This window comes from Sus scrofa, chromosome 7, assembly GCF_054392235.1.
Source record: "Sus scrofa isolate SSC_HxYL_T2T_F1_AM1 chromosome 7, Sscrofa_HxYL_maternal_Yorkshire_Landrace_v2.0, whole genome shotgun sequence".
NCBI classification, from domain to species: domain Eukaryota; kingdom Metazoa; phylum Chordata; class Mammalia; order Artiodactyla; family Suidae; genus Sus; species Sus scrofa.
This window is the reverse complement of record NC_139389.1, coordinates 44,377,819-44,394,298: the sequence shown is the minus strand read 5'-3', so window position 1 is coordinate 44,394,298 and position 16,480 is coordinate 44,377,819. Positions and strand designations below refer to the sequence as shown.

At 51.0% G+C, this 16,480-nt stretch overlaps 1 protein-coding gene and 1 long non-coding RNA gene across 7 annotated transcripts in view; one reads left to right on the top strand and one right to left on the bottom strand.

The window, feature by feature from the left end:
- Positions 1–16,480, top strand: part of LRFN2 (leucine rich repeat and fibronectin type III domain containing 2) — a 305,256-nt gene that overhangs the window by 97,870 nt on the left and 190,906 nt on the right. The window lies entirely within an intron of this gene.
- On the bottom strand, positions 5,438–11,551 carry LOC146401540 (uncharacterized). Its single transcript, XR_014809202.1, has 2 exons — positions 11,424–11,551; positions 5,438–10,870 (listed from the first exon to the last, which is right to left on the bottom strand). It is a non-coding gene; the product is annotated as an uncharacterized LOC146401540 (long non-coding RNA).

Sequence of the window (16,480 nt, the reverse complement as noted above, 5' to 3'; positions counted from 1 at the left end):
TGTGCCTCTGAGCTGCCGGGTTCCCCCTTCCTTCTTCCCTCTCATGTCCTGCACTGTAGAATTGCGGCTCCTTGTTTCCTGCCACTGATTGTTTTCTCCAGACCTGCGGTGGGGACTAGGGATGGCATTAGTTAGTGCCGCCTAGGGGTGGTGTGACAATGAAATGAGCTGATGCATGGAAAACTCCTAAGTCTAGCACTTTGTAAGCGCTCAGTAAATGGTGTCCATTGTTTCTGTGCTCTTGTTGGCTTCCCATCAGAGGTCAAGGTCGTCCCTTCTGGAGACAGAGTATTTCCCACCCTCACCTTCTGCAAGAAGACCTGTGACCCCAGAAAGAACGAGTGACCTCCAGGCTGGAAGCCCAGAGTGCATGGGCAGTCAGTGCATTGTGGGAAGGGGTGGCGTGGAGGCAGAGCCAGGAGCGCGGTGGAGAAGAGGGGAAAGCAGAGTTGGTTCGGGAGACAGAAGAAGGCAGGAGGCGGGTGGTGGTGGGAACAACAGGAAGCAGAGGAGGGAAGGAGCGTTGCTCTAGCATCTGTTGTATCTTTGCTATTTGCACCCATTTCTCATCTATGCCCCACAGCAACCCTTAAGGAACGTCTTAGTAACCCTTGGTGGACGGGAAAGTGAGGCTTGGAGAGGTGAAATACCTTGGCCAGGATCAAGGTAATTGGTTTTCATAGGTTCTTTTTTTCTTGACCTACAATGGAGCCTTGTGGGCTTTGGTGGAAGCAGAGAGGCCAAAGGACGGAGGAGAGGCCAGGGGACCAGAGGAGACGGGCTGTAGCAGGGCACCACCTTTGGGGCAGCTCGGTCATGTCTGGGCATCCCTGGCAGGCCTGTGCCCCCCGGGAGCTCATTATTGTCAGTAATCTGCCTGTGCACCTGGTTCTTCCGAAGTTCTCCACCCCAGCCTGAGTCGTCTCCCACTCTGCCTGTGGCATCCGAGCCAGCCTGGCCAGGAGGAATAGGAGGCAGAGCCCAGGGACCTGCAGGGACAGAGATGGGCAGGAGGAGGGCACCGTGGGGGCCCACTGCCAAGGCCGCTGGAGGGAGCTGAGCCTGGACTTCAGAGCAGCTGGCAGTTGTTGCCCTGGCAACCGCAGATGGGTAGCATTTTTGAAGAAGAAAAAAGACAAGAAGGTTGGAGATTGTATTTGTTGTCTTTGCATCAAAGACAACATTTTATTTGTTTGTCTTTGTTCTTCTTGGCAGGAGGAGAAGTAGGGGTCTTGGGGAGTGCTAGAAAAGATGAGCAGGTGGGTGGGTGGGTGTCAGAGGTGGGCTCTCCCTGAGGAAGTCTCCTCTGTGTGGGCCTCAGGACCCTCTGCCTTGGCATCCTCTCCTGATGCGGATCCAGCTGCACACCACCTCCCAGGTTCTGTTTTGAAAACTGGGGTCCCCCTGGGGCTTGTCATCTGGTTCTCACGCAGCTCCTGCCAAGTGAAACCCCCTTCAGATTCGGGCCCACCAGGAAGAGGGAATTTCAGAAAGCAAGATTTTCCTGTCCTAGTCTCCTTGCTCCTGCCTAAAAGTACCTCCCTCATCTTCCCGACACCCGACATGCATCCAAAAAGCACAGGGAACAAAAGTTGGGACCTCAGAGTCACACTGCCTGGCTCCACAACCCAGCACCCCTTCTAGCCACTTGGGCAAGCTGGTTAACTATGATGCCTCTGTTACAGAGGCAGTGATAACACTGGGTTGTTGGCAGAAGTTAATGAATTCGTGTAAATGAAACACTGAGGATGGGGTCATGAGTCTGGTGCTGCAGGGTTTCTTTACCCTTCGGGCTGTGGAACTGAGGCTTTTGATGGCTGGCTCATGAGACTGAGCTCCCGCCACCCCCATCTCCTACCCCCGGGCATGGGGACCCCTCAGCGCACTCCCTGGGTGTGTGGAAGGCAGAGGAGGAGAGCCCCCTGTCCTTGGGCCTGCCTCTCCAGGTGCCCTGGGCCTGGCCATGTACCCAGATTCCCAGGGCCTCAGTGTCTCCAAGTTGCTTCCCATCCCTGGCATTTCTAGAATCCTGAGCAAGAAAAAGAAGCAAACCCCAAACAAGCGGATTTCAATTCTCAGGGGAGAACCTGTCTACATTGACGAGAGCCTGAACCAGAGAGCTTTTCAATAAGTAGTTTCCTTCCTTCTAAACGCAAGCCCGAACAGACTCAGACACTTGTCAGGGGCCTGTCAGCAATGGGTGACTCACTCAAATTAGCATGGCAGTTGCAAATAACATGTAAGTGCTCTCGAAAGGTTCTTTATGGATGTTTTCCCCAGACCTTTTAAAAAAAAATCTTCTCTCTAGACATATAGGTGACATTATTTTAGGCTCCATCTTAGTTATTATGAATTTTTGAGTAATTAGGTTTTGCAGTAAGTGCCCAGTCAGCAGGCTGGTATTCCTATAAACCACAAATAATAACTACCACTTGGTCTGGGCTGATGTCCCATAAGGTCCCTTCTGAGACTTGGTGATAGACATTATCAATAATTCCTAATCACAGTTCTGCAGGGTAGACTGGCTTATCCTTATTTCCAGGGGTGGCATGTGAAGCCCAGAAGTCATGGACTCATTCAAGACCAGGCAGTGACCCGACCAAGGAGTCAGGCTTCAAATCTAAGAACACTCAGCTCTAAGACATTCAGGCCTTAAGATGTGATCCCTGACGTACAGGCAGCCTAGGTGGGTGATCAGAGCCTGAACACCCCACCAGACAAAAAGGATGAAATCCCAGCTCCCCCAGTATGTAGCTATGCGAAATCACCTTTTAGGCTTCCATTTCTTCATCTAAAAAGCAGAGCTCATACTGCTAATCTGGTGCTGTTTAAAAAAAGTAAACAGGAGTTCCTGGTGTTGTGGTGCAGCGGTAAGGAAAGGAATCCGACTAGGAACCATAAGGTTGCAGGTTTGATCCCTGGCCTCGCTCAGTGGGTTAAGGATCCGGCGTTGCTGTGAACTGTGGTATAGGTTGCAGATGTGGCTCGGATCCTGCATTGCTGTGGCTGTGACTTAGGCCAGCGGCTACAGCTCCTATTGGACCCGTAGCCTGGGAACCTCCATATGCCATGGATGCGGCTCTAAAAAGCAAATAAATAAATATAAAAATAAAAAAGTAAATGAGTTAATATACACAAAGCTCTTAGAATAAAGCCTGGGACACACTAAGCGCTAAATTAGTGTTTACTCTTATCCTTTCTCCTAGCCCGTGAGGCTTCCGTATGTGGACCTGGAAAGGGGGAGCAGGTCTGTGTCTCCACTCAAACATCCATTTTCAAGAGTCTTTGAAATTTTCCTAGAAGCAGCTCTTTAAAAAAAAAAAAATCACAGGTTTTAAGCCAAAACTATTTTCCCAAACCAAGTTCACAGCAGCACAGATTCTTAGGGCCGCCAGGCCCTCACCTGGAGGAGAACAGAGGGCATGTGGAGCCAGGTAGGTCTGAGTCAGAATTCAGGCTCTGTCCTTTGTGCAAGTGGGACCCGGCACATTCTTTACCCTCCCTGGTGCCCCAGAGCTTTCTAGGGAGGCTCTGTGGTCAGAGCGGAGAGCCACAGCCTCCGACTGCCCAGGCCTGCTGAGAACTTGCCTGCATTCCTGCTCTGGGTCTCAGCTTCCTTACCTGTGGATTGAGACCTTGTTCCATATGTTTCAGCACCACAACTTTATGTCCCCCAACCCCAGGGGCCCACGGAATCCTGGGTGGCAGCATTAGATGCTCATAGCAGCAGGAGGCAGGAGAGAGATCCTAGAAACTCCCAGAAAGTGAGAGCTGGAGGGCATCTTTTTTTTTTTTTTTTGGCTGCCCCGAGCCACCTGGAGTTCCTATGCCAGGGATCAGATCTGAGCAGCAGTTGTGACCTGTTCCACAGCTACAGCCATGCCAGGTCCTTCAATTCTCTGTGCCAGGCGGGATATCTAACCTGTCCTGGTGCTGCTAAGGATGCTGTTGATCCCGTTGTGCCACAGCAGGAACTCCTTGGAGGTTATCTTTAAAAGTGACTTCGTACACTTCCCATTTTACAGATGAGAAAGGTGAGGCCCCCAATAGGTGAGAAAATGCCCTGTGTGATGCCAGAGCTGGGCCAAGAACCCATGTGTCCTCTCTCATAGGCCTAGTGCCCTCAATACTGTAGCCACTGTCAGCTCAGGAGTGTGAATCTGAGCCCCTCTCCTCTGGGTTTTTGCTGCTTGTCAGCTTGAGGAAAGCGAATCTTTCTCAAGTGTGCTTTAGCACAAAGACGGAGAGAGACACACGTCTATTAATTGTCACGATGGCGATGATAATGATAGCTGTAATTTATTGAGTGCTAGTGCCAGGCATTGTTCTAAGTTCTTTCTATTCATCTATTCCTGTAAGGTAGGAACCACACGCATCTCCCTTCACGGTGAGAAAGCTGAGGCCCAGAGAAGGTAAGCAGTTTGCCAGAGGTTGCCCCGCTTGTTCGTGTAGGAACTTGGTCTTGAGCCAGACAAAACTCCAGAGCCTGCCCTTCAGCTGTTGGTCTGTACTGACTCCTTGGAATATAATATTTCCACATCTCCAGTCTGTAGATGCCCAGGGAAGGGAAGGGTGCTGGATCTGATGCAGTTTAACTCCATCAGTGTTTTTTTGAGACCTGCTACAGGATCAGCAGGACAGCCAGGAACAGTAGCGGGTTCTAAATTAAGTGTATCCATATCAAATCAATTTCAGATCTGGCCTCTCACATGCTACACAGGTTCATGCGCACACACATACATGTACACACGTACACACCCTCACACCCCATCCCTCACTCATGCGTTAGAATAGGCTGAGAGCTTGGTCAAGCAGAAAGTGTACTGAATTCAAGTCTTGGCCCCACTGCTGTCCAGCCAAAGGATGTGTGGCAGGTTGATGTGCCTACCCTGTGAGAGATGGTGCTGTGTCTGTTATCATTGGCCCCTGAATTTCTAGTTGTTCCATTCAACAAATGAATAGCTTATTTCTTCATCTGCTTTCTAGCTGTGCGACCATTGGCAAGTTACTCGATCTCTCTGTTCCTCCACTTCTCCTATTTGTAAAATAAGGATAAGAATTGTACCTACTCATAGGGCTGTTGCAAGGATTAAGTGAATTGATACTTAACGGCCCATGGAGCTGTGGTCATGGCTTTGATAGGACAGCGGCACAGACAGAAACCATTCTTCACTGGATATTCCCCCAGGTCTCAACTCTAGGAAGCAGGCAGGACGCCCACCTGCAGACTCAAATGGGCCAATAGGAGTTCCCTTCTTGGCTCAGCAGTTAACAAACCCGACTAGGATCCATGAGGATATGGGTTCGATCCCTGTACTTGCTCAGTGGGTTAGGGATCTGGTGTTGCTGGGGGCTGTGGTGTAGGTCACAGATGTGGCTTGGATCCCAAGTTGCTATGGCTGTGGTGTAGGCCAGCAGCTGTAGCTTTGATTGAACCCCTAACCTGGGAATTTCCACATGCCACGGGTGTTGCCCTAAAAAGCAAAGTAAAATAAAATAGGCCAATGATAGTATTTACCTTGTAGATTTATTCTGAGGACCAAGTAAGATAATAGCACAGAGTATGGGCTTAGCGCCCCCCTCAGGTCTCAAGTCAAGGACAGGAGAGGGAAGGGTGTGCAGGGTCCCTGGGATGCTATCCCACCACCCAGGAGGAAGCGGAGGGCTGCAGGGTGGGCCCGGGCCTGGAGCCTGTCACAGCAGGAGACAGAACACTTCATCCCCTCTTGCCGGCTTATCCCTGCAGCTTCCCACCCTGATGCTGCCACTTTGCGCGTGTGACCCAAGCTGTCTCTTTAATTATCACGCGGAGGAGGAGAAGCCGCAAACAGGTTTACAATATTCATGGTTTGCTGCGTCTGTGTTACATCCCGTGTGCGTGTAAACAACATCCTGTGGCATTGTCTGAGAAATTAAACATCTCTCCTGCCTGGGTTTGGAGAGGAGCGTCGGTCCCCAGAGAGGGGTGCAGGTGACTCGTCGCCTTGGCCGCTAAAGAGCTTTACGTGGAGCTTTTAAAGCAAGAGCTGCAGAAGAGACAGGGAGTGGAGAGTGTGTGGCCGCAGCTCGGGGGTCTGTTTACTGGGAGGAGACAGCAGGATGTGCCCAAAGCTGGACACGTAGAGGCTGGGAGATGTTACCCAGGGAGGCAGAACAGAAACAGCTCTGCAGCCTAGGTGCTCAGAAAAGGCCCACTGGGCACCATCCCCGAGACTCATTTGTCTCCTCATCGCTTTGCTCCATCTGCCACTGAATCATTTGTTGAAAGAACCCGACTCATCAACTCAGCTCTGCCATCTGCTAGCTGTGTGAGCTTGGGAAAGACACTCAACCTCTCTGGGTTTTGTTTTTCTCGTGGGGCCACAGACAATGGCGATAACCTTGCTGAAGGCAGGAGGCCAAATCACACCACCTTTTGTAAACTTTTCCCATTCGGCCTTTGAGGAGATCCCCCTGGCTTAGAAAAGGAGCCAAAAGAAAGACATCATGAGAACAGAAGGGGACACTTTGGATGAGAAAACCCACCAACAGCATGAGTGCTTGCCACCCCATTGATAATTGGAGTCACCTGAGGAGCCTTTTAAAAACTGTCAAAAACACTGACACCAGGTCTCATTCCCAGAATTTCTGATGTAACTGATCTGCTGGAAGCCCAGGTGTTGGCATTTTATAAAAGCTTCACAGAAGTCTGACGTGCAGCCAGGGCTGAGAACCACCAAGAAAATCCATTCCCTGATTATCAAGAGTTGAAGTTGATTTTAATTAATGAAGAAGATGGGAAGAAATTCTAGGGGGACCTGACATCTAGGCCTTGTGGCACCCAAACCTGAGATGTTCCTAGGGGTTCAGTTCTGGCTGATTGGAAGTGATGCTCTTCTGACTTTACTTCCTACTGAGTGTGGGCTGGAGCCAGGGTGGAATATGTCCATCAGGTCGCCAACTCCTGAGGCCTGGGTTGGACCCTGCTGTCAGTAGAGCCCTAGTGTGGTAGGAGAACAGCCCCCTTAATGCATGATGAGGGGATGGTGTGATCTGTCCTCCAGTGAGCCATGCACTGAAAACTAGGAGAGATGGATTCTCTCTGGAAGGGTAAAAGAGGGCTTCTGGAGGCAGGACATTTGAGATGGGGCTTTGAAGGATATATATGTTTGCCAGGTGGAAAGCAGGGGAGATAGCAACATTCCTGAGAAGGGAATGGGAAACAGCAAATACTTCAGTGTGTCTAGCCCAGAGGCTGTTCCTGCTCATGAGGCTCCAGGTATGCCCAGCTCTGTACCAGCTTTGCTGGTGTAGATGGGAGGTGGTGCCCACAGGAGAGCATGGACCCACTTATAGTGAGTCTGGGAGACACGAAGTTCAAAGGGCATCTCAGGATAATTCCATACAAAGAGAATTTGGCGGGGGGGCGGAGTATCTCAGGAGACTTTAGTATATACAGGTGGGGGAAAATACTGTGTATTTGATGATCCAGCCCCTGGAATGGCCTAAGGTTTGGCTCGGGCAGGAAGGTCCCTGTGATAAAGGTCCAGGGACATGGCCTGGGCAGAGCTGCTCCAGGCCAGGCTGGGGCAGGGCAGTAAGTGGCCCCAGAAGCTGCATTGAGCTGTGAGAATTAGACCCATTCTCAACTTTTAGTATTGAGGAGAACATTTTAATGTTTACTCAAGCCTGGATGATATTCATCTTTTTACCAATGCAATCATAAAATATAATTTTTAATATCTTTTTCTGGGGGAAGGAGCCCAGGAAGGTAAGCATGCTGAGGGCCAGGAAGGTCACAGTGCCACCCTGGGGCAGCCCATGTGGCTGGAATTCTACATCCCTAGATCCTCTTCCGAGCCCTACCTTTGATAAGCTGTGTGGTTTGGGGCAAATCACCAAGGCTTTCTGAACCTCAGTTTTCCGTTCTGTAACCTGGGAGTAATAGACCCATCTCACAGGCAACACCCTCCAGGGGGCACGTTGACCTTGGGATCCGTGGAGAATGGTGTCCCTGGAAAGTGCAGCAGGGCAGAAGGGGCCACATGAGGGAGGACTTGACAAAATAAGAGGCATGAAAACATTTTCTTAAAAAAGCAGGAGTTCCCTTCATGGATCAGCAGTTAACAAACCCAACTAGGATTCATGAGAATGTGGGTTTGGTCCCTGGCCTTGCTCAGTGGATGAAGGATCCAGCATTGCCATGAGCTGTGGTGTAGGTCACAGATGCGGCTCGGATCTGGTGTTGCTGTGGCTGTGGTGTAGACCGGCAGCTGCAGTTCAGATTCAGCCCCTAGCTTGGGAACTTCCCTATGCCGCGGGTGCGGCCCTAAACAAAGCAGCGCAGAGGAGAGCCTTAGTCTCAGCACTTGAGAAAGGGATCAGGGCCCTCGCTCGGCCTCACCATCTTCATTCCCTACACGTTCCAACCAGTCTTTCCATGGAGACAAAAAGAACCTCTCAGTTGTCCGTGCTAATTATTTTCCCTTTGTCAGCACAGCCTGCCGAGCTTGCCGTGAGCCCCGTCTGTGCATGCTCCTGACTCCCTTGTGACACCCCACCAGCCCCCAGGCCAGGATCCCCCCCCACCCCCCGTCTATCCCCACCCTGTGTCCCCTGCACTAAGCTCCGGTGGGAGTCGGCACCAGTGGGAGGCCAACCCGTACGTGTCTCTGATCCCTAGCTGAATCCCCACACGCTTCTCTCCTTTCCCTTCAGGGACCCCGCTGCGCTCACGTCCTGATCTCGCTCACGTCCTAGTCTCTCTTCCCCACGATGCTCTTTTGGTCCAGCTGCCCTCTCAGAGATGTGCAGCTACAGCAGTCCGTCAAATGCAGTCTCACAGACTCAGAGCAGGTACAGGGATTCCCAGCCCAGCCCAGACGTGCCTTCTGCCACGTTTCAGGGGCCACACCGACCTCTGGTGGCTCCTCCTCCATGTATGGGGTGCATGGCCATCCACTCATGCAACTCCAGTCTCCAGTTGCTAGAGTCACCAAGCCTGCCGCATCCCACTTGCCTGCCTGAAGGCCCCGTGTCTAAATGACCAACCATCTTGCGTGGATTGAGGGCCTGCTGCTTGCCAGGGAATAGCCGGGTGTTTGCATTCCAGCGAGCGAGAAAGGCATGTGTGAGAGGCAGTGTGTGATCGTGATTAAGGCCACAGCGGATCCAGATGGCCACTTTCTAGTCATACCTCCCTGGACAGGTGACTAGTTGACTTAACCACTCGGCGCCTCAGTTTCCTCGTCAGTAAAATGGGGGTGGGGTGGGGGTGGATACAGCAATGCCCAGCTTCCGGGTTGTGGGGAAGACTTTGTGAATTAGCTGTATGTAACCCCCTTGGAACCGTGTCTGGGATTCAACAAGTGTTGGCCATTCCCTATCATCTCCCCATGGCTCAGGTGAGGACATGGAGGCCCAGGTGGGTGATGTCAGTTTCCTAACACAGCTAGCAGGTGGCCTGCCTGGAGTTTTATCTCTGGTTTTTCTGACTTTGAAGCAGAGGCACTTTCTAGTCTGACACATACTGTCTCCTTTGCAGGAGCTTCCTAGAGACTTGACATTTTAAGCTGAGGGGAGGCATGATGTTACCAGGGATGCTTAACATGACTTCTTGTCAAAGGGTGGCAGCTGGGGGCTGCCTGTCTGTTTCTAACCATTACTCCTGGCCTCCGTCTGACAGAGAGTAGAGCCTTGGAGCTGGGCTGGGGCCCAGGAGGTCACCCTTGGGGAGAAAGGAGGTGGAGCAGGGGACTAGAGCCATGGAACTGGGAAGACAGGGTGTGAGGTGACCTTGAGAAGGGCAGAGGGAGCCAGATTCAGAGGGGCAGGGATGGGTCAGGTGTGCGTTGTGTTGCTCTGATGGCGCAAGGGGTCTTCTGTCCCGGCATCTCACCCAGCGAGACCTATTTCCATGACAGCCTGAGAAACAGGTGCTTAAGGACCTGCTGGGGGGATGCAGCCCAGAGTGGATGAAGGATGTGGACGCTGAGATGGTAAGACAGGAGAATCACAGGCGTGGAAAGTTGAGAGTCAGTAAAAAAGAAGATTGGGAAATGAATGACTGTTCTGGCCTGTCAGCCCACCAAGGTAGCTCAAGGTGAGGGTCACAGCCACGGGCAAAGGAGAGGCCAAATGGAAGAGTATGGCATCATTGTTTCAGATGATGCTCAGAGTCATGACACACCCAGGGCTCCCCATAGGATCTCCCTGAACCTTCAGGGTGCAGTTGCTTAAGTGATTTGTCCCAACATCAGCATCAGGAGAAGGGAAGGGCGTACGGGCTGCCAGGCTTTCTGAGGAATGAGGCGGCAGGTTCAGAGCAGATAAATCTGGAGCCCTGTGGGGACATAGGGGGTACTCAGCAGACCATTTCCCAAGGCCATTTGGCAGGACCCCTGGGAATCTTTATTGGACTAACAATGACCACAGAGGCCCCTCTGACCCCCTCCCCTGTACCCTCGAGTCCTCCTCTGGCTGAGTCACCGCTGTGGTGGGCAGGTCAGGTCTTCAGATGCCAGCTCAGTTGGCAAACAAGTGAAAAGTTCAGGCAGGTGCAGTGGTGGTTCTCTCACTGCAAGAGTAAGTCCCCAGATCCCTGTCTTTCCCAAAGCCCTGCCTGCTAGGTCCCTGAATTAGTGGAATCGACCAGTTATTTCGACTTGGAGACAACTGTCCAGCTCTGGGAGAAGAGGAAACAAGAGAAGATGAAGGGGCAGGAGGGAGGGGAGAGGGAAGATGGGGAGCAGAAGGGAGTGGGAGGGAGAGCAGAGGATGGGGAGAAGATCCAAGCTTTTTAAAACATTTATTGGAGGAGTTCCCATCGTGGCTCAGTGATTAACGAATCTGACTAGCATCCATGAGGACGCAAGTTCAATCCCTGGTCTCACTCAGTGGGTTAAGGATCCAGTGTTGCCGTGAGCTGTGGTATAGGTCACAGACACGGCTCAGATCCTGTGTTGCTGTGGCTGTGGTTTAGGCCGGCAGCTATAGCTCCAATTGGACCCCCAACTTGGGAATCTCCATATGCCATGGGCATGGCCCTAAAAAAGCAAACAAACAAACAAAAAAAGTTAAACATTTATTGGCATTCTGGCAGCAGCACAGTGGGTTAAGGACCTGACTGCAGTGGCTCGGGTCACCATGCAGGTGCGTGTTTGATCCCTGGCCTGGTGCGGTGAGTTATAGGATCCAGTGTTGTTGCAGCTGCAGCTTAGATGCAGTCCCTGACTTGGGAACTTCCATATGCCATGGGGGCAGCCATTAAAAAAAATTATTAAAAAAACCTTTTTTTTTTGTCTTTTTGCCATTTCTTGGGCTGCTCCCACGGCATAGGGAGGTTCCCAGGCTAGGGGTCTAATTGGAGCTGTAGCCGCCGGCCTACTCCAGAGCCACAGCAACACGGGATCCGAGCCGCATCTGCAACCTACACCACAGCTCACGGCAACGCCGGATCGTCAACCCGCTGAGCAAGGGCAGGGATTGAACCCACAACCTCATGGTTCCTAGTCGGATTTGTTAACCACTGCACCATGACGGGAACTCCCCCCCCCCCCAAAAAAAAAAAAAAGTTTGTTGTGTTAATTTCAGGTATAGAGCAAAATGTTTCATACACACACACTCACACACACACACTTTTTCAGTTCTTTTCCATTATAAATTATCACAAGATATTGAATATAGTTTCCCTGTGCTATACAGTGGGTCCTCGTTGATTATCTATTTTATATACAGCAGCGTGTATATATTAATCCGAAACTCCTAGTTTACTCCTCTTCCCACTTCCCCTTTGGTACCTGTAAATTTGTTTTCTATGTCTGAGTCTATTTCTGTTTTGTAAATAGGTTCATTAGTATCTTTTTTTTTTTTTGATTCTACATATAAGCCATATCATATGGTATCTGTGTCTCTCTGTCTGGCTTACTTCACTCAGTATGATCATCTCTAGGTCCCCTGAAAACAGAAGCTGCATCTCCCCCATCAGACTGTGACATCCATGAGACTGGGGCGGCTTTTTCCCCATCAGAAGCTCCTACAGTCAGGGCTGTTTCCTTGCCATTGTGTAGACAGAGGGCCTACTTCCCCTACAAGCTTCCGGAGAGCAGAGCCAGGACCTGTCTCCTGCCCCTGGGATGTCCTTGAACAGTGGAACCTCCTCATCCTTGTTTCCTCCTCTTACCTCCCAGCCTGGAGATAACTTTCCTGAGAAACCCTTGTTGCATCACTCTGGACTCTGCTAGGAGTCACTTATCATGTCCCCCAAACACCGTGTCTCCAGCTCTGAGCAGCCGAGACATGAGTGTGGCTGGACAGCAGGGACTGGAGGCGGTTGCGAGAGGGGATGTCATGTCCTATAATCCAGGCCTTGGCTCCAGCCCAGAGCCTGCTACAGTATCCGCAGGTGGGGCCAGCCTTTGGGGACGTGGGCCTGTCCCAAATGGGATGTGGAGGAGTCTCTTCCCCTTGGCTCACCCACTGACATTAGGGGCCTAGGAGGGGGGCGGAGGAGAGGGGAAGAGAGCCTCATTTTGGACCATACCCACCTCCACCTCCACCACCATCGTCACCGTCGCCATCATCATCATCATCATCCTTTCAAATTTCCCAAATACTGGTATAAGTAAAACACGTTGTCTGCACTCTGCTGATGAGAAAATTCAGGTGGGGAGAGGAGAGGCTTGTCTGGAGCAAACCGAGTAGGGGTAGAGAAGCCACAGTGGGTCAGAGTGTGTTCTATCCATAAATCTCATGCTGTGTCTAGCCCAAGACCCTGGTGGCTTGCCTGCAGAAGGAGCGGTCCTGGTAGATTGAGTAGGGTCCGCTCCTCCCTGTTCATGTCACCCCCTGGTGAAGGCACCCACTCATCCAGGTTTTTCTTGGATGTGTGGCCATCCAGTGTCTTTCAGGTGGGTGTCCTGCCACCCCACCCCCACCCCCACCCCCACCGATTAGACCAGGGACTCCTTAAAGGCTGGTCTGAGTATTCTCTTCCTCAGACTGGCGCTCTCCAGGGCAGAGCTGTTTCCTCTTCTGGGCTGTCCCCAAGAGGCGGCAGAAGTTGCCCTTGGGAGACCTTTGCTTACTGTGTTTATAGGTGCTCCTGCTTTTCCCTCTCTTTGGCCCTGCTGCCTGTCCCCGGAGTGGTCTGGTCATCTTGCTCCAAACCTCGGATTTGAATGGGCTTGCAAAGGTCATCCCATTTATTCGATCTCCTGGACCCTCTGCAGAGAACAGCCCTCTATCCCACACCCAAAAGACATGTGTGCTGACTAAAGAGAGACAGCACCCAGCTAACAGCTGGAATCTGACTTCCGCTGCATAATTTCCTCCTTCTTCCATGCACTGGGGGAGAGCCTGGTAGACCTTTAGAGCAGTGCACTTCTCCACCAGGACTCTGTTCTCCGCTGTCCTTCCCCAACTTTTTCTTCTCTGGGTTAAAGCCTCTTATTGCCCATGGGCACTTCTCTGAGGGAAGCAGGAAGCAGGTTGGAGGTCACTGCCACTCCTCTGGGCGGCCATTCTGACCCCGCTGCTACTCCACCTGCCCACCCTCCCCCTCCCCAGTCCATCCCATCAAGCCCACCTCTCCCTTTGAGCCACAACTGGGCTTCCCCTCACCCCTGGTACCTGGGGAATTTCTCTTGAGTCTCCCAATTCCCATAAATGTGATCATCTTGCCCCAAAATTCCTGAAGCTGTCAGGTATCAGAACTGGGTCAAATCTTGGGTCAGGAGAGCCCAGGCCTTTTGAGTCAAGTAATGCTCTAGTTCCTCCAATAAATTAATGCCTTATGTTGGGTTCCCCTAGAAGCAAACTGGGGCAAGGATTTGAAAGTAGGTAGATTATTTGGGGGTGAACTCAGGAAGCATTAGTAGAGAATTAGGGAAGTGACAACAGGAAGGGCAAGAAGCCAATATGGGATGTGGTAATGAGTGAATTACTGATTCGAACAACTGGGACTCAGTCCCACTGGGGATCTCTAGGAATGTATTAGTTTCCTGTTGTTGCTGTAACAAATACCAAAAACGTAGTGGCTTAAAGGAACACATTTATTCTCTTACAGTTCTAGAGTGCAGAAGTCCATAATTGGTCACCCTGGGTTGAAATCAAGGTATTGGCAATGCTGCCTTTCTGGAGGCTCAAGGTGGCTTTGCCCTTTCCAGCTTCTAGAGGCTGCCCACGTTCACTGGCTTATGGTGCCATCCTTCAGAGGCAGCCACAGCAGGTTCAGGTCTTTTCACATTGTATCACTCTGACCTCCTCTTCAGCCTCCACCTTCCACATTTAAAGAACTTTTTGATTACATCAGGCCCATAGGATATTCCAGGATTATCTCTATTTTAGGGTCAGCTGATTGGCAACCTTCATTACATCTACAATCTGAATTCTCCTTTGCCACATACCATAACATACTAATAGAATTAAGATGTGAACAGCTTTGAGGGGTCATTATTCTGCCTCCCAAAGGAAATTGTATAGATACACCTCAGAGTTGTCCCACCCAAGGGGTGAGAAAGCTGGAGTGTTTATCTACCAGCTCATATTTGAGATTAGTTGCAGGGGGAAGTGATATACCAGCATTTCTAGCCTGTCTTCCCTAGTCTGGTGAGCTCCTATGGCCGGATAGAGCCTTTAGGCAGAGTCACAGATGCTTGGGGTGGAGGCCATGAGCATGCCTGGGAATGGTGAACCCTGGGGGAATATGGAGCACTCACCAACAGTCTGCTACAATTAATTCACCTGTTTACTCATCAAAAATCTGACTGTCTGGTTTGGCCAGGCTTTGCCAGGTCCCAGTGAGAGAATGATGAGATAAATACCAGTCCTTACTCTAGAAGGTTTCACAGGATAGTAGAAGGGAGAAACCCATAGGAGATGTTTATAATGCAATGTGGTCAGTGTGGCATAGAGACCTGAGCTGGGAGTTTACACAGTCTGGAGTGGGGACAAGGGGTGGATCTGAGAAGGCATCCTGCCATGCTAAAGCCTGAGTTAACACTGAAGGGCATTTAGGTTTTGGCCAGACCACAAGGGCAGGTCACTGTTCCAGAGAGACGATGGCACAAGCAGACACACCTTGGCAAGCAATGGTGTGATGCATGCAGGGAGGATGGAGTCGGGTAAGTGGCCTGGCTTAAAACACTGGGCGGGAGTTCCCGTAGTGGCTCAGTGGGTTAAGAACCTGACCATGTCTCTGTGAGGATGTGGGTTGGATCCCTGGCCTTGCTCAGTGGGAGTTAAGGATCCGGTATTGCCGCAAGGTGCAGGGTAGGTTGCAGATGCAGCTCAAATCTGGTGTTGCTGTGTCTGTGGCGTAGGTCTGCAGCTGTGGCTCTGATTCAACCCCTAGCCCAGGAACTCCCATAGGCCACAGATGCGGCTATAAAAAGAAAAATAAGTGAATAAAAATAAATAAAAAGAAAAAACTAAACAAACAAACAAATAAACAAACAAACAACGCTGGGTGGGGAGCCACGGGGATTCCTCTGTAGAGCTAGGCAGGGGCGTGGTCGGGGGCATTAGCACCTACAGGAAGAGGTTCGAGCACCATCTTGCAGCACATGGGAAGCCATTGAAGGTTTTGAGACAGGAAGGGGTATAGCCAGATGAGCATACTTGATAGGTCTCTCTGTCCCAGGTGTAGAAAATGGGTTTGAGGGAGCAGGACTGGAAGAAGGGAAGACCATTGAGGAGCTATTGCAGTGGTCCAGGGGGAAGAAGAGCTTCCAAATGAGGATTTTGGTTGCCGAGGTAGAAAGGCACCTGTCTGTATTCTAAGGCCAGCTCTGTTTATAGATAAAATATTACTTAGGACAAAGTATGACTTTGACTTATAAAAAGTCCAGATTGGACGATAGAAGTGTATTCAATTTTACATAAAAGCCCAGCTAGGAAGCCTGGCCTCCTTCCTTCTTGCTGCTCCACTGGGTGTGGCCTCCATTTTCAAACTCACCTCTTAGTCCAAGATGGCCTGTACACCTCCAGCCATCACATCTACATTCCAGGCAGCAGGAAGGAGAAGAGGGAAGGGCCCAAACTTTCTATGATTTTGATGCTCATTCCAATGTGTATTTTTTCCCCACAGCACCAGGCAGTCCTCCAAGTCTAGCTGGGTGTCCCACAGCTCAACTCAGTCCTGACGCCATCTGACTGGAGACAGCGTCAAATCCCACAGGTTAAGGGCTCACTCCCACCAGACAGTCCCCCACTTCAGATACCAGTTGCAAGTCCAGTTTTGCTCCTGTGCTTCTGAGCAACTGGCTCTATATAGACCATGACCCTCTCGTCAGGTTTGATTCATTTGCTAGAGCAGCTCAGAGAGACATTTGATTTATTAGCCCACAGCCAATTGGAAGAGAGGCATAGGGCAACGTACGCCAGAAGGGGCACTGAGCTTCCACCCCTGTCCAGGTGGGCTCCTCTCCTACCTCCAGGTGTTCACCAGCCTGGACATTCTCCAAGCCCTTTTTTACAGAGGCCTCATCACAGACCCATGATT